Here is a 27,053-nt window from a genome sequence, read left to right as displayed (position 1 = left end):
GCCGCAACATGATGATTTATTTTGTCAGCGGTTATTTAGTTTAAAAATAAATAAATAAAACAAAAATAAAATTGAACGCTTTGTTTCTCTGAAACGAAGCGTTTTAGGACCCATATATATAGGAACTTTTAGACTCAAAATGAGGTCTTCTACTGATTCCTGAAGTCCTGCTATTTAAATGTATGTGAGACACCCTGTATATGTACTTCTATATCATACAATGTTTTATAATAAAAATAAACTGTATTAATTACCATGTAAGTTGCACTGATATATTTGTCTATCATTAAATATTTATTCAGATATTCCTTTATGAAAGTTGCTTATAGTTAAAACTTTCAACATACGAGGAATTTCTTGTACTACTGTGATAATGTATAGGCTTACTTATGTAAATGTTTATAGTTGTATATTTTGTAATTTAAATATATGAAGATTTCTAAGTTACTAGTTTTTCTATACTATACGGGATGTCCCTGAGTAGATGTTACAAACTTTAACAGTAAATAACTCTGGAACACCATGTATGTTACGCTATTATCCTCCAAATTATAATAATACGTAAAAAATTAATCTAAAACTTTATTTGATTTATTACTTCCGTGATCTGCTTATACAAATATGTACTTATTTTATATTAATAATACTATAAATACCAAAAGTATACCTTCTGAAAAAAAAAACTATGTGTTTAGCAACTTACAAGTTTCCAAATATAAATTATATGAATATAAATTGCTCATCGCTAGAGATGTCAATCATTACAATAACTCACAAGCCACGATATTCGAAAAACGTACTGTAAGGGATTTGACATGTTGTTAAGCTGCCACTACTACAAAAGCAAATATCTAACGATAATAATATTAGTAATATTTATGTCAATATTTTATATAAGGAAAATGTGGATTCTGACAGGCAAATAAATGTGGCTAATTACTCTCAATTTAATAAGTTGAATATTAAGTTAGAACCACTAATGTTGTTAAAGGATTTTCTCCAAGGGTTGAGAGAATAAGGTCTCATATACATGACAATAACGTGCTACGACAAGGGCAGGCCTTACAAGAGACCTAGTAGAAAGACCAGAGGTGCAGCTGCCTTTGACGTAGCGGCTTTGGATACCACACGAACTCCTAAAAATTGTTCCTAACGGAAAGGAGTCGCCAGGTAGTCAAAGGATTGGTAGTGACTGGGAGAGTCGTGCATGAAGATTATGATAAGGAGTTGTTTGTTTTAATTCATCTAAGCAGGAGATAGTTATAAGAAAAGTCGAATATTATTCAACTGTTCCATTGTAATATAATTATAATGTAGTGGGTGATGTAGAAATATGAGACAGTGAAAGAGAATAAATATATTTATTGAAAATATTTGCGAACTTATTGACTTCCAAGATTGACCGCTTATTCCTGAGAATACCCACTGAAAGCATAAAACTCTTCAGATGTATTAGGATGTAATCAAACAATATTAAAATTTTAAGTGTTTTATTCAATATACACATGTAACAAGTAACATAGACCTAGACCAAGTAAGTTTTGAACAGGTAAAACCAAACCTTGACCAATTCCACCTTGGGTTTGTCTTCTTCAAATTCACCTTACTCAGGCTTGGCTACACAATAAATAAATAAAAAATAAATGCAGGCCGCAAAATTCAAAAACTCTGTGCGTGACCAAATCCTGAACTAAACCCTCCGGTCATTATCAACATACTTTTGTGCGAAATTTCATACAACAGTCTATTAAAACCTGGCGGAAAAATCCTAAACTAAATCCACTGGTCATTGCTCAAAGCTCGTATTTCAGGTGCGTAATTAAACCACCACAGCAACATCTATTAAACGCGGGCTGTAAATCTCGAAACTAAACCCTCTGGTCATTGTCGACATACTTCTTCAGTTCAATTCATGGCGACCTTAAACTGATCCCCCTTATCTATGGTCACTTCGGATGAACATGCCATCGAAATGTCACAGAATCCCGCCAGCTATACTACTGATTTATTTGTGATAGCTGTAAGTAGAATACCTAACGATTATAAGAATGTTATTTTATTAAGTGTTCAAATTGGTTTCCCTTCGCTTCCATACAATAATAAAACCTTTGCTCCATTTCCGAACGAACATTTCTAAGCATTTCGAGTGTTATCTGACGACCTCTTCGTAATCACTAAGTCAATAAAAATTGTAATGTGATACCATATTCCCTTTAAAATCGTAATGTCGGCAAAAATAATAATTTAATAAAATTTTAATGTGATATTCCATTTTCTGCAAAATCGCTCTAATTACCAAAACAAAAATTACAATGTCTTATCTCATTTTTTATAAAATTGCGAAGGCAGCAAAGACAGTAATTTAATATTTCATGTAAGCGGTACAAAATTGGCGTTTGGAATTTCAACATAGCCGGCCAGCCTTAGGCGACTTTGTTTGGGTTATAAGTAATGAATAGGCGTTATTTCAATATAAACATTTGTGATTTGAAAGCAGACAGAATACTCCTGAGACATTTGTTAATATACCGTGAACATGTTAACACGCTGTGAATTACTCTTCACCTATTATATTACCAGTTTTTACTTTAATTGTTTAGTATTTAATTTTCTTACATCTCAGAAGTGGGATAAAGAGCAAATACAAAAGTTAAATAAACAAATATCAAATAAATAAGTGACGATATCAGTGACTTCAGTTTTGTCGTGATTCATGAATAGACACAGTGAAGCATTATCAACCCCAACACTCAGCACCTCCAGAGCAATGGTGCATACCTTAACAGTGGAACACATGCAAAAACAGATAGACCACTTGCGTGAGGTGCAGGCTCATGCAGGCCAATAAAACCATCCAAAGACCAAATTGGACACTTTATAAAGATGACAGATTATTATCTGATTTTGATCCAAGCGATGATAACCAAAATGTTACTGGTTAAATAAAGTAAATGAATGTGCTCGTAACGTGCACTGGGACGAGATAACGACCATTTACTTGGCTTTGGGTAAATTAAAGGGGATTGCTAAAGTATGGTACGATGGTTTAAAAACTGCGCAGTATTCATGGGTTCAATGGGAACATTTATTAAAAACTACGTTTCCTGGGAAGTTAAATTTTGGTCAATCATTTCACGAAGCAGAGTCCTATAAAGCCTATCCCGGGGCAAGATTTGCACGGGTATTGTTTTATAAAGTTAACTAAACTAAACAAACTTCGGTTAAATCTGACAGACGAACAAATTATAGACGTAATCATAGATGGTATTCAAGACAACCAAACTCGACTCACCCTACGGGCGGCTAATTGTACGGCATTCGTTGATTTTGCAACTTATATAAAAAAAATTTCGAGTGCCAAACAAGAGCAAAACGCTAAACCACGCTCATATAGAGGGGATCGAAAGCGATCTTTTGATGACAACAAACAACGAAGTGATAGAACAGAAAATTCAAGAGAGTCAGTTCGGTGGCAAATTAAATGATATTATTGTATTATTAAATCCAATTGGATTTAAACAGTCTATTTGTCCACAAAAGAAAAATGCTATAACTAAATGTTCTTTTTGCAATAGAAATGTCATGTAGAAAATAATTGTCGAAAAAAAAAACGGTTTAAGGAAAAACATGATTCATACAAAAAGCGTAAATTTGTTGGTGTGATTCCATGTGTATGTTTGCCCACATGATGCCTCGTAGACGTTCATCTATGCATCTATGAGATGCCCCATAGAGGTTTGATTATGGGATGATTGGTGTGTTTCCAAGTGATTGTTTAACCACATGATGCCTTGTAGTTGTTTATCTATGAGATGTCCCATAGAGGTTTGATTATGGATGATTGGTGTGATTCGTGATTCTATGTAGATGTTTGGCCACATAATGTCTCATGTATGTTTCCCTATGGGGAGTGCGTATTTGCATGTGTTGATTCATACTTTGCATGAATATCTTCTTGTTATGATTGCTTTATGCTTTTTACTCTTCTAAACTCTTGTACTTGACTCCTGTATCTTTATGCTTACTGATGAGAATGTTGAGAAAGTTTTACATATTTTGTAATGAACTTTATTTTTATTGATGTTCATTAGGCTTCTGAATCCAGTTTTAACCTGATTGAGGACAATCAGGAACATCAGGATGGCCGACTGTAAGCGGTACGATTGGCGTTTGGAATTTCAACATAGCCGGCCAGCCTTGGGCGACTTTGTTTGGGTGATAAGTAATGAATAGGCGCTATTTCAATATAAACATTTGTGATTTGGAAGCGGACAGAATACTCCTGAGACAATCATTAATATACCGTGAACATGTTAACACGCTGTGAATTACTCTTCACCTATTATATTACCAGTTTTTACCTTAATTGTTAGCACATAATTTTCTTACATTCATTTCTCTAAAATAATTAAGTTAACAAAAAACAATAACTTATCAAAAATTGAAATACAATACCTTTCTTTTCTCTAAAATCGCTCTCAGCAAAAACGGTAATTTGGTATTTTAAATAATTGAGTCAACAAAATTTGTAATGTGAAAACTTACCGTGTAAGTAATCATTGCTGACGATGCAAAGAAAAATATTCTTTAGGACTAGAAAGATTGAAATACTTGCTTGTAGATACTGAATAAAGTCGAGTTTAAAATACTTATAATTATACATTTCCATTTTTCTATTATTATTTTTTTAGCCAATATGCATAAATAAATGCTAGGAATTGCAACAGAAACTTGGCAACGAACGAGTATGCCAAGTTTATTATTTGTAAGTTGGTCTTGTCATGTATACAGGGTGATTCAGAACTTATCAAAAAAAATTTGGGAATAGATGCGGCATGAGAAATGGAGTCAATATCGTAAAAAAAATTGTAAAATCCTTATAGTTTCCGAGAAAAAAATTATTGAAATTATAGTACATTCAACGACTACATAGCTAGACAACTGTAGTCTCTAGCGTCATTCGCAATGCGCGTGGAAACCCACGTGGCCTCAGCGACTCCGAATACTGAAATATCGGATTTTGCAATCGTCGTTGCAATAGTATTTACCTGTTATCTGTTCAATAGTTTTTTTAGTAGTTAGTGTCAAAAATGGGTAGTTAGTGTCAAAATTGGTTTGCGTGTATAGCAACTCGGAGTTCATGGATATCGTTTTAATTTATGGTGAAGCATTTGCGATATGGTGAAGCAAGACAACATTTGTATTAGTTCGTAAGACGGACCCAAATGTGTTTACACGTTGGTGGATACAATTTTGAACAATTGTAACATCCGGTATGTCAAATGATTTTATTATTTAAAAACACAAATTAATTGTATTAATTAATAAAGGCAAAAGCAGTTGAATTTGCCGATATAAAATAGCTGCGATAAAATTCTATTTACATATTTCTTTCCTTGCGAAAGTTTTTGTCCGTTTTTATCACACCGACATGCCGGTCGCATTGTACGAGGTCAGGTTTTACAGTGGACCAGTTTCCAGTGCCGTACAGAAGTGTATTTTTAAATCATTTTCGAACTGCCCTTTTTGATTTTCTCTTTACAAAATTGTATTTGTAAGGGTCCCCTGTACATCCAGAAATTTTTTTTGGATAAGTTCTGAATCACCCTGTATGTGATCGCTCTCACAGCTGATTGCTTTAACCTCTAAAATGTCGAATGAACAGAGTCGGTAGAAAGGAAAATTTATAACCAAAAGAAAGTATGAGTATGACAGATATGCTGAAATAAGTAAATTCTGTTTTAATCCTTAAGCACTCAAACTTATAAAGCAGGAAAAAGGCTGTTGAAGAGAAAAGTGTGGAGCCATCAGAACCTTCACACACGGTTCGAGAGCATCAACTAATCGACATTGCAACTTTTACGTATTTTAGACGATCTACAAACCGTGATCACGAAGTGATTCGCGTTGTAAAGTTTATATACGATTTATTTTATTATTCCAAATTGAATCACACAAACACAAGTTTAATGTAATCCATTTCTAATGACTAATGCCCGTATGCACCGTATAATTTTAAGTCTCGTTTTTAGCATAATAATGATTATAATTCTTATTATTTTTACAAAAAAGTAACGGTAAAAGTCGACCTTGTAGACTTGTAACCCATAGTTTCATTCGGCTTAAGAGTTAAGACAGCTTAACTTCACGTTTTCGTATGCACCGTTCTCTTTTGCCGGCTTAAGCCTTTCTAATGTTAAGCCCACAATTTTGGCGGCTTAAACTTGAGATTGGCTACTTAACCTCAAAACAATTTTTGTTTTGCTACGACAGATTATTGTTATTTTTATTCTATATAAAGATCATAATTAAATTTGCACTATGGAGATTGAAGATGAGATGTTTGTTGAATATGATTTGGATATCTTGGATATTATAGATTATGGTTTTCCACGTAGATTTTATAATCGACAAAATCATTTTGAAAATATGGATAACATATCATTTTTTAGAAAATTCCGACTACAAAAAGAAACTGTTTTACATGTGTTAGAACAAATTGAACATAATCTTGAGTTTAACAATGATTTGTAAGTATACCACTTTAATATAATATTATACATTATTTTTGTTCGTCAATTCACGTAAATAGATAGATACATAGACTGTGATTTTTAATAAAATCTTTATGACGTTCCTAATCTTTTTCATTATTTATTAACATATTTTAGGAATAATAGTGTTTCTACTATAAATCAACTTTTGACGCACTGCGGTTTTATGCTACATATGGCCATCAAACTGCAATAGGAGATTTTATGGGAATGCACCAATCATCAGTTTCAAGAATAATTACTAAAGTGTCACAAGAACTCGCCATATTGAGACCCCTGTATATTAAAATGCCAAATCGCCAAGAACAAATACATATTCAAAGTAGATTTTACGACATATCTAGATTTCCACGTGCAATTGGGTGTATAGATGGAACACATTTCAAAATACAAAATCCAGGTACAGTTGGTATTTGCTAGGATTATTATTTTATTAATCTTGTTTTTTTATAGGGCAAGATGATGGTGAGCTTTTCAGAAACCGAAATGGATATATTTCCATTAATGCTCAAGTTTGTGATGCCAACTTAAACATAATGGATGTTGTAGCCCGTTGACCTGGATCTACCCATGACATGACCATTTTTAATAACAGTACAATTCGAGCACTATTTGAGGCTTGTGAATTTGAAAACAGTTTTCTTCTAGGTACATTTTTCATTGCTTTTAATGTCGTCCTACAACTTATATTTTTTTAGGTGATAGTGGATATGCATTAAAGCCTTATTTACTTACGCCTCTTCTGAACCCTGTAAGCCCTGAAGAAATACGTTACAACGAGGCACATATTAGGACCAGAAACCCGGTGGAGAGAACATTAAATTTGGTGTTTTAGCGTATGGATTGCAGTTTAAACTAGATAATGCTCTGGCAACGATTATTGCTACTGCTGTGTTGCATAACATTGCTCAAAGGCAAAATAAAGGAGAGCCACCTCCACCAGAACACATTTTATTGGGCAAGGTACCAGTACCAGAAAATAGGGTGAATCGAGATGGGGCCAATCAAGACAATAGAAGAAATTTAATAGCGAATTTTTTTGCAAATTTATAAAAATGAGAAAAATAAAAAACGTACAATAATATTTATTAACTTTTTATTTTAAATTATTGATTCTAATTACTTCGTTTGGCTTTTAACTCTTCTTCCGATAATTCAATTTCGAGTTTCTTTTTTTACATTCAGTAAATGTTTCTTCCCTGTTCAATTTGCTGCTCCACTAAAACAAGTCGATGATACAAAAGAATATTATATTTTGCAGCGTGATGAAGTAAGAGTTTTCACACCAGTTATTGGTCACACGTCTTTTCTTTCTTCAGCAATCTTCTTTCTAATATCTTTCTTTTTGTTGAAGTACAATTTTTTCAATATATCTGCACATCGAAATCGATGGGTTGACAGCACTGAATTCACTTTCGATGCTTTTCCAAGCAAAGTCCCGCTTTTGGAGTGACGCCGTCTGTTTTTTTATCCTCCAAGACACCACCATAGTTGTCTGCAATTAGCCGAAACAAGAATGATTTTTCAGCATTGGTGAAATTGTGAGATCTCTTCTTGTTTTCCATTATAAGTATACAACTATAACGAAACTTTATATAAATATAGTTCACGGAAACACTCAGTCACAAGGTTCAAAACAAATTAGCAATATTCTAGGATACCGAAAATTCAGTGAAGTCTACTCAAATTTATTTCCATCTTTTCACTTACCTGTTTTAGCCTTATTGTAAGAATAAACGACTAAGTAATATCACTTTATTATTTACAATTTATATTTTTCGTTACAGCAGCGGCTTGAAGTCATACATTGTTTATTATTAACAAAAGACATACATTGTCCTGACTACAACTAAGGATCACACTACTACGATCTTATTCTATCAACTGTCATAAACAGTGCTACCGTTAGTCGTAACTTGTCCGTCACCCCGGTTAGGTACACTTTTTCGCGAACTCGCACTCAAACCCGCACTGGGAGCATCACTTATTCTAACACGCCCCCTTGATGCGATACAGTAAAAGAAGTTTTTCGAAGTGGTACTAACTTAGCTAAATAGTTAGATTTAAACATTGTCTGAATGTACAAAATTTGGTTTTTCTAAGAGATTTGGTAAATATATCAGCTAAGTTTTCATCACTTGCTACTTTTACAATATTAAGAACATTACTAGCTACATAATCGTGAACAAAGTGAAAAGCAACACTAATATGTTTGGAATTTTTAGTAAAGTTTCCATTTTTAGCTAAAGCTACTGCTCCGCTATTGTCCTCATAAATATTTACAGGTAATATTTTGTCAACATCTAAACCCAACTCTACTAAAATTTCTATTAAATACAATACTTCCTCAGATGCATCTGCTAGAGCGTAGTATTCTGCGTGGGTGGACGCCCTTGACACATTTTTTTGTTTTTGAGTTTTCCATAACACTGGATTACCAAAGATTTTAATAATGAATCCAGTAGTGGATTTAGAGTCTGTGACGTCTGATGCCCAGTCTGAATCTACATAGCACTCTATAACATTATTATTATTCCCAAGATACATCAATTTTAGGTTTCGAGTATGGTACAAATAAATTAAGATTCTTAGAGCATATTTGAAATGAGTATTGTCATAACAGTTCTGGAATCGGCTTAAATAATTAACGCTGTATGATATATCGGGTCGAGTTCCTGATGCAATAAATAGTAAAGCACCTATTAAATTTCTATAGGGCAAATTTATTTCCTGATCTGAAGGCAATAACTTAAGATTCTGTTCCATTGGTGTATGATAAGGATTTGAATCCACAACTTCAAATTTATGTGCTAAGCTTTCAATATAATTACTTTGGCATAATGTCATAGATTTTGTTTTCATATTGTAATTTATATCGATCCCTAAATAATTTGAAATTTGTCCCAAGTCTTTCATTTTAAATTTACTATTTAATTTATCTTTAACTTGATTAATTGTTTTAAGGTTGTGACCACACACTAACATATCATCGACAAAAATGATTAAGTAAATATTTTCTCGTTTTTGGACATACAAACAATTGTCTCTTCTTGATCTATTAAAACCTAACTCATTAATAAAATCGTTGAAACATTCATACCAGTTTCTAGGGCTTTCTTTTAAACCGTATAGCGATTTTTTTAGTTTGTATACTTTGTTTACATCTGTTTCGAAGCCTTTCGGTTGTTCAACATATACCTCGGATTTTACTTTGCTATTTAGGAAAGCCGTTTGAACGTCCATTTGATGAATGAAGTAATTTCTTTCACACATACATGACAATAAGGTTTTTAGATTGCTCATACGAGCTACTGGTGCATATATGTCTTCAAGTGGATTTTCTTGTTGGAAGCCTCGAACAACAAGTCTAGCTTTATAGGTGTTATTATTTTTGATTTTATATAACCATTTGACTTCTAAAATCTTCTCATCTTCAGGTTTTTGAATCAGTGTGCATTTCATTTTCCATAGCCTGTAACCATTGTTTACAATCACTTGAGTTTATAGCTTGATCATACGTCTCGGGAACATTTATGTCGCAATATCCTGCATATAGTACATAGTCGTCAAATTTGTGGGGAGGTTGTCTCTGTCTCATTGATCTTCGGATTGTTGTCTCATTCTCTTCATCTCGTTCAATATTTTCTTCATCTTCATCCTTTTTCTTATCACTCTTGTTTTCTGCTTTACTTTCTGTTTCTTCCTTATTTTCTTGTTCATCATCTACATTTATGCAAACCACATCTTCTTCAATTATTTTCACATTTCTTACTTCTACAACTTTTTCTCCTATTAATACTTTGTAACCTAAATCTGTGTATCCTACCAATATTCCTTTTTTACTTTTATCGTCCTGTGTTTTTCTTTTCTCATCTGGTACGTGTACGAATACTTTGCTGCCATATAAAAATAAGTTTTCTACTGAAGGTTTTCTACCAAAAAAAATTTCATAGGGGGTTTTACATTCCATAGTCGCCGAAGTTATTACTATGTTACAGAAATACACGGCTGCCATGACGATTTCTGGCCAGTATTTCTTCTCTAACTTTGCTTCTTTTCGCAAACAGCGTACTTTATCTAAAACTGTTCCATTAAAACGCTCAGCAGTACCATTTAATTGGTGTTCATAAGCAGGACTAGGTCTTATTGTGAAACCTTTTTCACATGCAAAATCATAAAAGTTTTGGTTTAGATATTCTGTACCATTATCGCACCTAACCTCGCGAATTTTGTTACCAGTTTGATTTGTAACATAATTACAGTACGATTTAAAACACGAAAAAACTTGTGATTTGTGTTTTATACAATAAACTTGTGCTATATGACTATAACCATCAATGAAACTAACGAAATAATTTTCTCCACGAAAACCTTGAACATCAAAAGGTCCTTTAACATCTGTATGTACAATTTCACAAGGATATCTTGCATGTCTACGATTATTTTTAAATTTTTTACTAGGCATTTTACATTCTAGACAGTATTCACAATTTACTGACACTGATTCGATAGTTTGTGGTAACCCTCTTAATAACTTATTTTTACACATAATGTTAAGATCATGAAAATTTACATGGCCCAAAATTCTATGCCACTTTCCTCTGTTTAGTTCTATTGTTCCACAATTTACTTCGAGTTTTTTTATTTTACTCATGCTTTCTAATTCATACAGTTTATTATTTTTGACAGCTACATCAACAATATTACCTTCAGAATTATAAATTTTTGCCTCATTGTTTTGATAGTCAATGCCGTTTCCACTATCTGTAATAAATTAAAACACTAAGCAAATTTTTACCCATATTTGGTACAAAGTACACATTTTTTATATCTACAGTCTTAGTTACATTTTCTACCTTAAATTCACACAATATGTTACCCACTTTAAATGCTTTAACAACTTCCCCTGCTACTGCTACTGCTACAAATTCACACAATATATTACCCACTTTAATTGCTTTAACAACTTCCCCGTTTCCTACCTTAACATCTAATGGTGTTTTTAATACAACAGAATTATAAAAATGTTTATCATTTGTGACAATATGATCGGTACAACAACTATCAAGAAGCCATTGTATGATACATGCATTATCTGTAGACTTACTCACGCGATTTGCTTCCGATACATTTGCCTCTACCTTTATATGGAAATTACTAATTGGTATGTCTTCCGGGTTTCTTCTTTCAGCACTTACATCTTGTTCTTCGTTCCCCTTGTCCTCTTCGGTTCTTGATATCTCCGAGTTTCCTGCATACCTGCCTACGTTTCCGTTCCTCCAATTTCCTCCTACGTTTCCGTTCCTCCAATTTCCTCCTCTGTAGTGATGGGCAGAATCGAGTATTTTTAAGAATCGAGAACTCGGTACTCGAATACTTTTAAGAATCGAATGATTATCCGAGACCGAGAACCGAGTACCGGACCGAGAGCGAATGAGTATCCGAGAACAGGACTCGAGAACAGCGGCAATGCAGAATCGGTGTATGTCGGCGACACGGTGTGGATTCAAATGCATCATTGGGATATTTTTACTCGTATTCGTACTCGCATCGATGGTAGCTTAGCAGTTAGTAATTAAGATAAACCTCGTAACGAACGAGAGATGTGGTTTGTTTCACGGAGCATTTTCCGTTATTAAATATTAATGTTTTTAGTTATTTTATAATTATTGAATTTTTATTTTTAAAATGAAGCCTGGCTGCAAATCATTAGTTTGGGATTTTATTTTTAAAAAAGTAATAAATAAATAAGTAAAAAGTTTAAATTATTTGGCAATACAACAAATCTTAAAAAACATTCAATTTTGGCCTCTAAAGCACATCCGCCTAGTGTCTAGTCCATCTATCTGCCTGTCCTGAGGGATACTCGAAATCTCATCAAGAATTCTCAAGTATTCGAATGCCGGCATAAAAGTTCTCGAGAACAGCGAGAACTTTTAAGAATCGAATGGATATCGATTCTTGAATTCGAATTCTCCCATCACTACTCCTCTGGCCCCTCTTTTGTAATATGTTCCTTGTCCTCGGCTCTGAGCATCTCTATTCTGGAAGCAGTATTTTTGTATATGTCCTGTTTTTCCACATCTGCAGCATACGACATCACATCTTTTGTTTGTATTTGTTTTTCCTTCTTCTTTGACATTTGCTTTGAACACATGTGAGGCATGATTTAGTTCTGTATTATTTAGTTCTGACATTTTCTGATTTTTGACCACCTTCCTTAACATAAGCTTTTCTCTTATATAATCAACATTTTTCTGGTTGTCGGGTATTAAGTCAACAGTTTTGGTCAGATGTTCGAGTGAGTCGGGCAAGGACGTTAATAGCTAACTTAACTTTCTTTTTTCATCTACTCACCCTCCAGCATTTACTAGTTTTTTATTAATCTCTCGAACGTGGCAAAAAAATCTTCTAGGCTTTTTGTTTCATCATATTGTAATTGACACAATTTCTTTTCGATCATAATTTGTTTACTGTGTCATTTTTTCTGGTAAAGACGGTCCAGCCTATTTCTTTAGCCGTTTTGCAATCCATAATTATATCTACATCAACTGCATTTGCAATGTAATTCTTGGCTCTAACCTCCTTTTTTACCCACTCTTCTTCCTTAATTTTCTCTGGTCGGTTCTCAATGTCAATTACATCTTTGCAATTTCTCATTTCCAACAGTAACATGAACTTATATCTCCATTTATCATAGCTATCTGATGGGTTGAATTTGGGTACTTGGATACTACCCACGCTTTCCTCCATTTTGTTTTCTCGGCTAATGATCTCGATTACTCTATTTAAAACCTTTTTTTACTTTTACTTTTCACACTCCAATCTAACCACGCTCTGCTACCATGTAAGAATAAACGACTAAGTAATATCACTTTCTTATTTACAATAATTTATATTTTTCTTTATAGCAGCGGCTTGAAGCCATACATTGTTTATTATTAACAAAAGACATACATTGTCCTGACTACAACTAAGGATCACACTACTACGATCTTATTCTATCAACTGTCATAAACAGTGCTACAGTTAGTCGTAACTTGTCCGTCACCCCGGTTAGGTACACTTTTTCGCGAACTCGCACTCAAACCCGCACTGGGAGCATCACTTATTCTAACACTTATAATCATTACATAAGACCATCGTCTAAAATATTCTTTCGTTTCGTCACGTAGCATATATTTATTTTGCATATTATGGTATAATAAAATAATAAAAAATACAAATCGTGTATAAGTTAGGTTACAAATATGTTGCTTTGACTTAAAACAGCTAATCCTGATCGATAAATTTCCTGTGTTGCGAAAAGTATATTCGACTTAAGTAAACCGGCTTACATTTTAGGCAGTGCATACGAAAATATAATTAAGCCGGCTTTACTATTTAAGAGAGCTCAAGTTAAGCCGCATCAGAGGGCAAACGGTGCATACGGGCATAAGTTGTGTAGCGAAACGTTTATTGAAATTTCCCGCAACTGTCCCCATTCCTACTCTATTGCGCTGTTACCGTTATTCCTTCTTCGCGTTTATTACTTGGCGGACGAAGTCAGAACATTTTAAGTTTGATAATTATTTCTCTGTGAAATGTGCGGTAATCCACTTTGTATTTAACATCTAACCTACTAATGATTTCCTTGGAGCCGTCGTCGATTGCAGTAACGGATATTTAGTTCAGATAAGACAAATTGAAGAAAATAATTCATATTCATCCTGACATTGACGAATATAAGAAGGAAAATAAAAAATATAATGAAAGAAAGAGGAGAAGCACTGATAAATTACATAATTTTAAAAAATAAAGTAGAAATACCTGCTGGAATAGTAAATGTAGTTTTATTTGAAAACAACCGACAAACAAGTACCTATCTAGATTTTAAATTAGGAGAACTCCTAACATGTAAAAACGTTGCGATTTAAATAATTTTTAACCAGAACCCTTGGACACGGATGAAGAGTATAAGAATATGAGTAACACATTTATGATAATTTACAAAAGAAAAATCTAGCGAAATTAGATCTGAAACATTGCCACCAGTAAGAATACGAAGTCGTTATAAAAGTGTGCTACAAATATAGAGACATATTTTGTTGTGAAGGAATTCTATTGACATTATTTACCAACCAAGTCAAACACTAAATTAGATCAACTGATGGCATTCCAATATACAGGGTGATTCAGCCATAATGTCATTAATTTTAACCACATATTCGGAAGGCCAAATAAAGACGGAAAATTGAAAAAAAAAATACTCGACCTTTTCAAAAATAAGCATATTACCCCTTAACTCCCGTTAACTTGGCGCCTACTTCCCAACACATTTTATGACAATGAACTCTCAGGCGGACTAGAGACCGTTCAAACCAGGGAGACTAGACAAGGAGCACGAAAATTGACAAAATTTGTCAATGTAATAGTAGAAATTACTTATAGTTTTTACCACTCGTGTCGCTAGTGTTCCTTGTGCACCGACATATTTTCAGTATTTGTTGATTTATTTATCTAATTCAAAGTAGCCTACATTTTTATTTCAAAATTTTTAATACATCACAAAAACGACATGATCGATTTTTAATTCAAACTACGGCATTCTTTATCTCCCCTCCACTATTTCGGGGTATGTGAGGAAACTAGCGCCCTCTAGTTTGGTAAGATATTTGTTTAAATGGAGTTCGTGGTCCTTGTGTAGTCTCCATGGTTCAAACTATGAACGAAACAGCTGTCGTGCGTGATGAATTTTGCAATTGATTTCAAAATCAAAGTGCAGCGGATTCAATCTTTATTAAGTGCTATGGACGAATTAGTATTTTTTTCCAGCCGTAGTAGCATTTGAAATAGGTAGATAGCACTAATATTTGAAAAGCAATAAGTTACTTTGATAATAGAACAATTTTTAGATTGGCGTGATCTTATCCACACATTTCCAGCCACGATTTATGTCATGGTACATTGAAAGTGAGATAAATGGACCCGCAGATATGAGCGGGGCTAGACATGCGCTAGTGCTGTATACGCAGATATACATTACGACGAAATCGGAGATATAAAATATGCCATTATCATTTACTCAATGGGTAGAGCGAGTATCTAAATTAGTTTAAAAATCCCGTTGGCATCTCTGAAATATTTCATATTTAGTAAGGAATTGGCGCCATAAAAGATGTTTTTTCTCGAGTTTTGGAAACGGCCCAAGTGAATACTGATTCAACAACTAGTATCAAGAAGTGTACTGTAACATTGTGTTAAATTCAGGAAGCAGCAGATAAGGCACATAGGAACAATAAACATACACAGATAAGTTCCTTTCATTATTCATTTCCTTCACAAACAAAAATTTAAAATTTCTTTATTTACTTTGTACAATACTGTTCAGTTTAAGTAAGGCACACGCACCGTCTCATTTGCAATTATTCATACAGGGTTAACTTAAAAATAATTCGTTATACGAGGTATATCTGAAAATACAATTATGTCTACATTAACCACGTTATTAAGGAAAAGGGGTCAAATTAAGGCGCGTTTAACCATTTTTAAAGAATTCGTGCGCAACCTTCAAGTTCCTGATCAAGCAACACAAGGTCTCTCTGACTCGCAACTTTTGCAGTTAGAATTTGGAATTGATAATTTTCAAAGCACATTAAACCAATATGAGAGTCTGCATGGTGAAATTCTAACTGTTGATAGCAATGAAAATGTAGAAAAACGGTACACAGAATTTTGTGAATTTGAAAATGAATATTTTGATGTTTTAAGTGAAGCCAAACTTTTGGTAAAATTAAATATTCCGTATTTGCGAACAGATGTATCAGTTGATTCAGTACGATCAAGTAATCATTCCACAAAATCAATTCATTCAGAGATAAAAACGAATGTTGAAACCGTTCAAACGGTTCAAGGACATGCAAACCAAAATGCAACACATGAATCAGTTCCAACCTTACAGACAAGTCTTGTTAAGTTACCAGTGTTACAAATGAAAACATATGACGGAAAACCAGAGGGTTTTCTCAGCTTTTTTGAAAGTTTTAAGTCTCTTGTTCATAACAACAATAAATTAGACGATGTCTCACGATTTCTTTATTTAAAATCGGTACTTGGTACAGAACCATCCAAGAGTCTTTAGATGTCATAGCTCAAAATTACCAAGTAGCCCTGGAGTTATTAGAGAGACGATACCGCAATAATAAATTGTTAATTCATTCTCATGTCAAAGGATTAATAGAACTTCCTAACATTCCTAAAGAGTCAGCCACTGCGTTACGTCAAATTTCTGATTCATTCCAAGCATATTTACGAGCACTAGAATCTCTAGGAGAACCTATCCAATCATGGTCTAATATAGTCAGTTTTCTAATAACTGATGAATTAGATTACAATAGCAGACCGGAATTAGAAACATTAATTTTAAAAGATGATCATTCTCCTAAGATATCTGATCTCTTTGAATTTTTAGAACATAGATCTAAATTATTGGAAAAACTTGACAATTCAGTTTCTAAGCTTACAAATCAATGTCAAAGTAAATATAAACCATCACATTCATATGTTATTCATACAACATCAAAAGAAAATAATTATTGTATCAAGTGTAACTTGTCACACAGATTGTATTCTTGTAAAGAATTCTTAGCACTTTCCACACCACAGAGAATTGAAGTTGTAAACAAACATAGAATATGTCGCAATTGCCTTCAATTCGGCCACTATGCATCAAATTGCAGACGTAGTCATTGCAAAAAGTGTTCAGGTATTCATTCAACATTATTGCACGTAGAAACAAAGTTATCAAATAATTCGAGTCAGACAGCCAAAGAGACAAGTCAGGAATCATCAGCTACACTCACTAGCTACATTCATTCTTCAAATAGTTCCTTTGAAATACTTCCAACCGAGATAATCATGGTTTACGACAGTAAAACTATCCCTCACAAATGCACTGCTCTTTTTGATTATGCCTCAATGAGATCATACATGACAACAAGCTTGTGCTCTAAATTAAGTTTAGACGTACAGAACGTTAATATTCCTGTTACAGGGATTAATCAAACTAAAACCAAGATATCCGAACTTACACATTGTAAAATCAAATCAGTACATAGTGTACATTGTACATTACATAGCAATGCAACATTGTCATTTTTACTTTTGCAGAACATTACAAATCGATTGCCCGCATTACCATTAAATTGTGAGGATTTGGACATATCTTCTAACGTAACATTAGCTAATCCAGACTTTTACAAAGAAGCTAACATCGACATTTTATTAGGCATTGACATATTTTGGCAACTGTTGTCTGCACCCCAATATTTTCTTGATAAATATCCATATATCATATATACTCATCTTGGACATGTGATTTCAGGCAAACTTTCTTCGGTTTATTCCAATGTTACTGTAAATAGCTGTAATTTAAGTATTTTAGATCTTTCACGCCAAATGTCTTTACTTTGGGAAATCGAAGACATAAACATTCCTAAACAGTTATCCCCTGAGGAACAACATTGCGAAACTCATTTCGTTCAAACCACAAAACGTGATAGTTCTGGCAGATTTTATAGTTTGCATGCCAATAAGTTCATCTCCTGAAGTTTTAGGTGCATCAAGACAAAATGCATTGGAACAATTTATACCATTAGAGAAGCGTTTACATGCAAATCGCAAATTTCTTGATTTGTACGTTGAATGCATGCAAGAATATGAGAATTTAGGTCATATGCGCAAAGTTAAGGAAGCAGTTAATTCTGCTCCCTATGAATACTTCATACCACATCATGGAGTATATAAGGCAGACAGTCTTACTACCAAACTTCGTGTAGTCTTCAATTCAAGTTGTCCTACTTCTAGTGGAATTTCTTTAAACGACATTCAATTAAATGGACCGGTTATACAGGATGATTTGTTCTCCATTTTAATACGGTTTAGAAGATTCAAATACATATTAACAGCTGATTGCTCCAAGATGTATAGATCTGTCTTTATCGATGAATCACAACGTTGTCTACAACGCATATTCTGGAGGTCTGATCCTTCACTTCCGCTTCAGGTCTATGAGTTAAATACTGTTACGTATGGCGAAAAGTCTTCAAGTTTTCTTGCTATTCGGTGTTTATTTGAATTAGCAGACGAATTCAAAGACATGCATCCCATTGTTAGCAAAATCATAAAAAGGAATATGTATTGTGACGATCTTTTAACAAGTTGTAAGGATGAAGAAGAAGCTTCTTACGTGTGTCGTACTATCTTTCAAATCCTTCAACCTGGCAATTTTATTTTACGAAAATGGAATTCAAATCAACATAAAGTTTTAGAATCTATCCAATCTCACGATATTTCTAACAATATATTGCAATTTGGTCCTACAAAAAATTCAAAGACTAGGTTTGTTATACAATGGCTATACTGATGCCTTTCTCTATAGTATTACAGATGTTAATCCAAAGCAGGTGCCTTTGACAAAACGTAGCGTTCTTTCTTCCATTTCAACAGTTTTTGACTTAAAGGCAAAAATCTTCATGCAGCAGCTTTGGTTAACACAAACAGGCTGGGATGAGTCTCTATCGCCTGATTTGCAAAATGAATGGAATTTTTATAGTACACATTTATCTAGTTTAAATGCACTTCGAATTAATCGACAGGTTATTGTTAATTTTCCCAAAACTTTGGAAATTCATGCATTTTCAGATAGTAGTCAAAAGGCTTATGGTACTTGTATTTACCTTAGGTCCATAGACGGTCAAAATCGTTTAATTGTACGATTATTATGTTCCAAAACGAAGGTATCACCATTAAAAACCACAACAATTCCAAAGTTAGAATTATGTGCTGTTCTAATGATGGTTAAACTAGTTTCTCGAATTAAAGTCATCTTAGATATGCCAATTACGGATACTCTTTATTGGACAGACTCCAAAATAGCTATCTCCTGGGTAAATACATAGCCTCATATTTTAGAAACATTTGTTGCGAATCGTGTATCGCAAATTCAAAGTATTTGTGCTCACATTAATTTTCATTATGTACCAACGAAAGAAAATCCTGCTAACATATTAACTAGAGGAGTTACTCCAGACAAATTACTGTCTTTATAATTTTGGTGGAATGGTCCTCATTTTCTCTCAAAGCCATCTTTTGAATGACCCGATTTCAAAATAAGTTTGTCAAATAAAATCGTCGATGATAATAGCACATGTGTATCTACTGTTGTATCGGTTCAAACATTTCAATCAGTATTTCCCTTTGAGAAATATTCTAGTTTACGTCAAATGCAACGAATCATGGCATATTGTATACGTTTTATAAAAATTGTCGTACTACTCCAGGCAAACGTTTAACTTGTCCATTAACTAGTGAAGAATTATACAATTCTTTGAATTGCCTTGCTAAATTATCGCAAAGAAAAAGCTTCTTAGAAGATATCAAAATCATTTCCGCAAGTAAATTACTTCCAAAACGTAGTAAGCTCTTCTCTTTAACACCATTTTTAGAACCTCTCGATGGAACTCTTATAAATTCCTATTTTAGTCATGATAAAAAGTATCCTATCATAATTTGTTCTAAGCACTATTTTACAAAGGTTCTTCTCAGAGCAGAACACGAACGTCTTTTTCATGTTGGTCCTAAACAAGTCTTAAATGCAATCAGAAAACGTTTTTGGCCTATTGGCGGTCAAAACCTTTCGAAACAAATAGTTAGAGATTGTATTATTTGCTTTAAAGTCCGTCCCAAAAATTTACAAAACTTACTAGGTCATCTGCTTCTAGATCGAGTTAAACCTCAATTGCCATTCTCGGTCGTAGGTACTGATTACTGCGGCCCCTTCTTAATCAGAGACAGAAAAGGCCGAGGTTTCAAAACATCGAAATGTTATGTGTGTTTGTTTACTTGCTTCTGTATAAAGGCAGTACATTTGGAACCTGTTACAGATTTGACCACGGAGAATTTCATATTGTGTTTACGCCGTTTTGCTTCACGTCGTGGAATGCCCTCTAAATTCTATTCAGATAATGGTAGAACTTATTGCGGTGCAAATTCAGAACTTCGAGAATTAGGTAAATTTTTAATTAAAGACAAGGGGGATATAAAGAGATCTTGTGTCAACGAAAATTTTAATTGGATATTTTTACCTCCATATTCTCCCAACATCGGTGGTATTTGGGAAGCAGACATAAAATCTTGCAAATTTCATTTGGATTGTGGGTGATGCAGCGTTAACATATGAACAGTTATATAGTATAGTAGTACAGATAGAAGGAATTTTAAATTCACGCCCCCTAACTCCATTATCCAACCAAGCTAACGATTACCTACCACTCACTCCATCACACTTCCTAATCGGAAAAGCTGTTACCACTGTGCCTGACCTTAGCGTTCAACATATACCCGAAGGAAAACTTTCATTATATCAGCGTCTGCAATGTCTCCTCCAAAACTTTTGGTCTCGTTGGACTAAAGAATATATTTCCGAATTGCAGTGCAGATCAAAATGGAAGGTTCGATGTCAAAACGCTAAAGTTGGATCTTTAGTCCTTTTAAAAGATGACAAGCTGCCACCGGCCCATTGGAGACTTGGTCGAATAAGTCAAATTCATCGTGCTCCTGACAACTTGGTACGAGTAGTGACGGGCGAGCCATATCTAATAGACGAACGGTCCACCCCTAAAAAGATGCTTAGAAAATCAAGGTCATCGACCACGAGGAGAGGCCAGGATGAAACCTTTTGTAATCGATGCTTTGAGTTATTACGAACAAAAAGAGAACATTTGTTCTTGCTTATCACAAGGCCTCAAATGTTGCGATCTTTGCAATTGCTCTATAGATAGATAGATAGATAGATTCTTTATTACCTGTTTAGCCATTACATCATGAAGGTTCGTCATTATAGATCTGCTATAGTACATAACAATTTTAAATAAAATCAGCAACACATATAACAATTAGTCGAAACAAGACTATTATTAAAAAAAATTAATAGGCGAGGAGTTTTGTCTACAATTTGCGGTGATATATAAAGTAAGTAAATTTTATTTAAGTTTCTTTAGACAGTTTCTTGTAAACGTTTTTTTATCCTTCTTGTTTCAATGCGCTGTGTTTGTATGAACAAAATTATTTATTTTTATAATAATGTGATGATAGTTATAATATAATAACACCTTAATGTCACTTTTATGAAACTTTATAACTGTCCGCCTCAAATATACCACTTTATTTTCAACTTTTTACGGAACACTAACTTTCACGACTCGATCGATTGAAACTATTTCAATGTTTTTATTTGAAATTGTCTCCCATTTGCTTCTATGTACAATTATGTGTCGTAAAAGTGACTGGCTAGCCCGAAACACAACTCCAATATTACCAACGAGATTTGACACTTCCATAATTCGTACCCATAGTTCATCACGAGTTTGTACCGGAGTTACATAAACTTTGTCCTTCATGAACCCCCAGAAATAAAAGTCTAAAATATTCAGGTCCGGTGATCTGGCAGGCCAGTTTAGGGGTGCATCGTGACCACGTCGAATCCATTGCCCAGTAAACTGATTGTTAAGAAACTGCCACACAGTGTTTGTGTAATGCGGAGGCGCACGCACCATCTAGATAAATCTAACAACCCGTTTTCTAAAAAATTTACTTTTTTTATATAATTCTACATACCCTTCCCCGCGATAAAGTGCAATAAAGTGCCTAACTACTACTATACTAATAATTTTTTCAAGTTTTCAGGTTTTATGATCTAATTTAATTGGAGTTTTTTATATGTATATGTAGAAAATTGGATATATTTGAAAACCTTCTAAACTTTCTAAAATATTCTGATCTCATTTTCTGTGTTAAAGAGTTAACCAAATTGTAAATAATGGAGGTCATTAAAATGTGTTTTTTAATCATAATAGTTAATAATTACCCGTTACCATTTATTCATATAATAATGTAATAATTCAAACAATTTCTGGTATAAAGTTCTACATATTACACAAAGCAGCAGTACTCACCTATATGGTAACACACCATCCAAAGCCTGTTGAACCGTAGGTGGTGAACTAAGAGCTAAACCTTTGGTAAGTAATGGACCATGCTGTGCAAATATTTCTGAAGCAATAACATCGGCTATTTCCATATCAACATCATCTTCATCTAAAATTTAAAAACAAGATATGCCCGACTTCTTTTTCTTCAGATACTATTATAACAACCAATTTTTCAGATCAACACTGACTAACCTACTTCACTATGTAAATGATTGAACCCATTTATAGACATGAACCACCCAATAGATATCATCTATCGGTACCAATAAGAAGATTGTTAAATAAATAAAAACACATGGAATTCGTGGAAACTTGAGCAGATTTAACGAACAGAATTTTTTTCATCTGCATCAATTCTCCTCGATGCGCCATCGGTGAATATTTTTAAGAATAGACGATGCATAACTGGTTTCAAACTAATATACAGGGTGTCCCGTTCATGTTTGTGTGCAAGTTCCTCATGAAAAAATAATAAGGGTAGTTCATATAAAGTTTTTTTCTTAGACGCACTGTTTTCAAGATACAGTGTGTTGAAGTTGTTACTTTCCAAATAGTTTTCCTTAATTATCTTTAAATCAGCTAAAGAATAATGTCAAAATTTGTACACGAGTAAACATCAACTGTGCGTTAAGAATAATGTGCAAATGGTTTCTTTCTGAAAAGCAGCGTCGCCGATACAAATAATTGAAGGGGTACAATCGAAAAAAAATTGTTAAAAGTCAAAATTTATTACATTTCTAAACGGTTCTGTAAACTCTAAAACATACTACAAAAAAAAGGTATACTTGTCGAAATTCGGTGGCATGTACCATTTTCGAGAAAAGTGAAGTTGCATAGAAGGAAATGGGGGATAATTTCAGTATCTACTATAGTATTTCGAGTTTGCACATTTATTTAATTAATTACCATGATCTGTTTATTTTGATTTACTTTTTTAAATGTTAGTTTACAACAAACTGAAACTTAAAATAAATTTTATTTTATTTTTTTTAGTTAATAAAATGTTTTACAATTTAACTGTTTCATGTGATACGTAAGAAATTAAAATTATAGTCTTAAATGCAAATACTGTTGGTAGCTAAATGTCTTCAGCTCATTCAATGGTAAGGTCCTCTCTCAATTTAATATTTTGTTAATGTACTTGTGCCGCTTTATGCGAGTAAAAAAAAGCAATTTAATTTTTCCCGAAAATGGTACATGCTACCGAATTTCGACAAGCATATCTTTTTTCTGTATCCTTAAGAGTTTACAGAACCGTTTAGAAATGTAATAAATTTTGACTTCTAATATATTTTTTCTTCGATTGTACCCCTTCAATTACCTGTATCGGCGACAATGTTTTTCAGAAAGAAACCGTTTGCACATTATTCTTAACGCACAGTTGATATTTACTCGTGTACAAATTTTGACATTTTTATCTTTAGCTGATTTAAAGATAATTAAGGAAAACCACTTGGAAAGTAACAACTTCAACACACTGTATCTCGAAAACATGGTGTCTAAGAAAAAAACTTTGTATGAACTACCCCTATTATATATTTCCCATGAGGAACTTGCACACAAGTTTTTTTGAAACATGAACGGGACACCCTGTATATGTATCTACATGTTCAAATTAAAATGTGCAAGCATTATGTTTATAATAAACATAATATATAAATCATAATTATTGCTCGCCACTGAAACACTAATATATCTATATATTTGTTTCTTCTTTTTATTTGAACACAATAGGTTCCTCCTTTGTCCTAATCTAAATTGTTATAATAACAATAATAAATTATAAATAATAATGTAAATAAATCATATAAAAAATCCAAACTGAATATATTGATGACTGAAACTTACCTCCTACTGAAGGAAGAAGTAGATCCTTTTTCATTAGACTTGCTGTACACATTCCCCCCAAGAATGCAAGTTCAGCTTCTAAATGTTTTAGTCCAGTATTTAAGTTTCTATCTAATGGCCAATCATAACCAACAACGAGACACTTAAATCCATAAGCACTAAATCTTTCATCTTTTAAATAATCTGATGCAGTTTCTAGCGAAAAGATTACTTCATTTCCTGGGAGGATAATAGAATTTGTAGGCCATTGTAAACTGCAATAAAAAATTCACAAATTACTCACGACACACGCAAACCCCCACACGCACGCACGCACACACATACAAATATGCACACACCACACGCACACCGCTGCGAACTAGATTGGTCCTCTGCACAGTGGTCGGAAATCCGAAAAAGCTGGACAAAAGTCCAAAAAGACTTGCATCATCACCAAAAGCGGGGACTTTATGTTTTTCAGGTCGCTAAAGCCGAATTTGTAGTAAAAAATCTCAAATTCAAGATGGCTGATACGAAAAAAAAATTCGAGTGCCTCTGGTATTATGGTCGCGTAAAATGTATGTAAGGTCGGAGTTTGAGGTTTTTGAGGTAATTAATTATTATTATTAATAAAGTACGAAAGGTAAATATCTGCGATATAAGGCATGTATTTGGAATGAATTCGTCATTTCGAACGAAATAATTTCTATATACTATTGAAGCTTATTCTAATTATTTAGTTAATTCTAATACACAAGAGTAATTCGCATCGTCATCACCTGTCACATAACCGTCAGAGCATGAAAATATTACCATAGCTTGGGTTGAAAAGTTTTTCTCATTTTCATCTATCTTGCACCTTTTTAAAAAAGGTTGATCTAAAATGATGACTTGTGTTTCTAAATTCTCTTGGAATTTTCCTTTCAAAAATCTAAAAATTTATTTTTTCATTCACGTAATTTTACTGGTGCCTGATCCTGTCGAAAATGATAAATTATTAATTGAAAGAACATAGATAAGTTCATCTATAATTTTCTTCATTTTATTTTCGTATTCTTCTCAACAAACCTTTTCATTTGATACCCATATCATGGGGGTGCATAAAAAATAACTGGTCCGCCATATTGGATTTAGAATGACGTCACTTAGCTAACCATGCATTGTGATCCAAACTAAGCGTGTATGCAAAATTTCAGGTCAATCGGTTGGGGAAACTGTTTTAAAATACAGTTGCAAAATGTGACCCAAGGCAAGTTAAATAAAAGCTTGTAAAACTATGATAAATGGCACACGAAAAAGGTGCATGTTCATAAAAGAAAAACAATTTGAATTAGAAATGCTCGTTTGGAATGCGAAGAGACACTAAAACGCTAGCTATTGTATAACTAAGGCCTCTTACAATAGTAAATTAGTAAATCGGCCGTACACGGAGGTACAAAAATGACTGAGAATCCCCATCCGGTGGTTTTCTCTTTTGATATATGAAATTGACACTCCTGTCCGCATTTTCCGACTTTTAATAGTGCAGGATCTCTTGGGATCACAACTATTTCGACAATTTACGATTGATGTGATTTGAAATCGATGGAAATTGCAGGACGTTTTTGTTAAAGCAATAAAAACATGCAACTCTCGAAAAATGAGGTTCTAAATGAGCAAATGTATTCTACTTAACTCCAGAAACACCCTCTATTGCACACAACGATTCGAACTCTAGTAAAAATTTGCACGTATTTTCAATTCACCGCTTTTCGAGGGGTAAGTGAAATATGCTAATGTATCGCAGCATATTTCCGATAGTTACTGTATTTCCGATAGTTACTGTGGTCTATACACATGGTCCAGCTCTCTGTCACTTTAAAGAACTACGCAGTGACTCCTCTAGAATATTCTGAAGTATTAACGCAAACCAACGACTTTGAAATTTCGACTTTTGTCCAGCTTTTTCGGAATTCTGACCACTGTGCGCTGCGGCAGACCGCTTTCTATTTAACAAGGATAATGCAATCTTATGTTACACAAAGTTCGCGTTGAACGGACATTACTATTCGCTACCTGTCCGCTTCCTGTTTGAGCAAGCCCTTAAAGATTTAAAACATTTTAGAAAATACTTTCCGTATGTTACTAAACTTAAAGTTACTTAAGAGGTTAAAACGCAGTACCTTTATAATAAAGATACGACATACGAGTGCTTATTAGTTTCTTTTATTAAAGAATATACCTATAATTTTTCAAGATACGTGGGTGATTCATTAACAATGGGAAATCTGAAAGCTAATACACGTGAAATGGTGACAATTGCCGCAAACATGCCTTATACGAAAGTTGATAGTTTCGGAAATACAAAGTGTTGAAAGTTAAAATATTAATTAGTTTTTTTTGCGATTATTCGCTTAATATGTAGGTTAGAAACTTGAAAATTTGTCAAACTATGTTTTTAAGCGACGAATAAGATGCATGTTGTAATTTTAGCGTTGCTCATAGAGGGCGCCACGTAAGACCAATTTCACCGACAGTTAATAAATAATAATTTAATATTCCATTACCTCTAGAATCGCTTAGTTAGTTAACAAAATTGTAAACTGATGCGCAATTCATCTAAAGCTCGCAAAAATAATAATTTAATAAAATTGTAATGTGATAT

At 33.5% G+C, this 27,053-nt stretch overlaps 1 pseudogene; it reads left to right on the top strand.

Annotated features, from left to right (window-relative positions):
* Nucleotides 1–6,321: 6,321 nt before the first annotated feature.
* On the top strand, nucleotides 6,322–7,558 carry LOC108911931 (annotated as a pseudogene).
* The last annotated feature ends 19,495 nt before the right edge of the window (nucleotides 7,559–27,053 follow it).

This window comes from Anoplophora glabripennis, unplaced genomic scaffold, assembly GCF_000390285.2.
Source record: "Anoplophora glabripennis isolate ALB-LARVAE unplaced genomic scaffold, Agla_2.0 scaffold866, whole genome shotgun sequence".
Classification (NCBI taxonomy): Eukaryota; Metazoa; Arthropoda; class Insecta; order Coleoptera; family Cerambycidae; genus Anoplophora; species Anoplophora glabripennis.
This window is presented reverse-complemented; position numbering and strand designations above follow the sequence as displayed.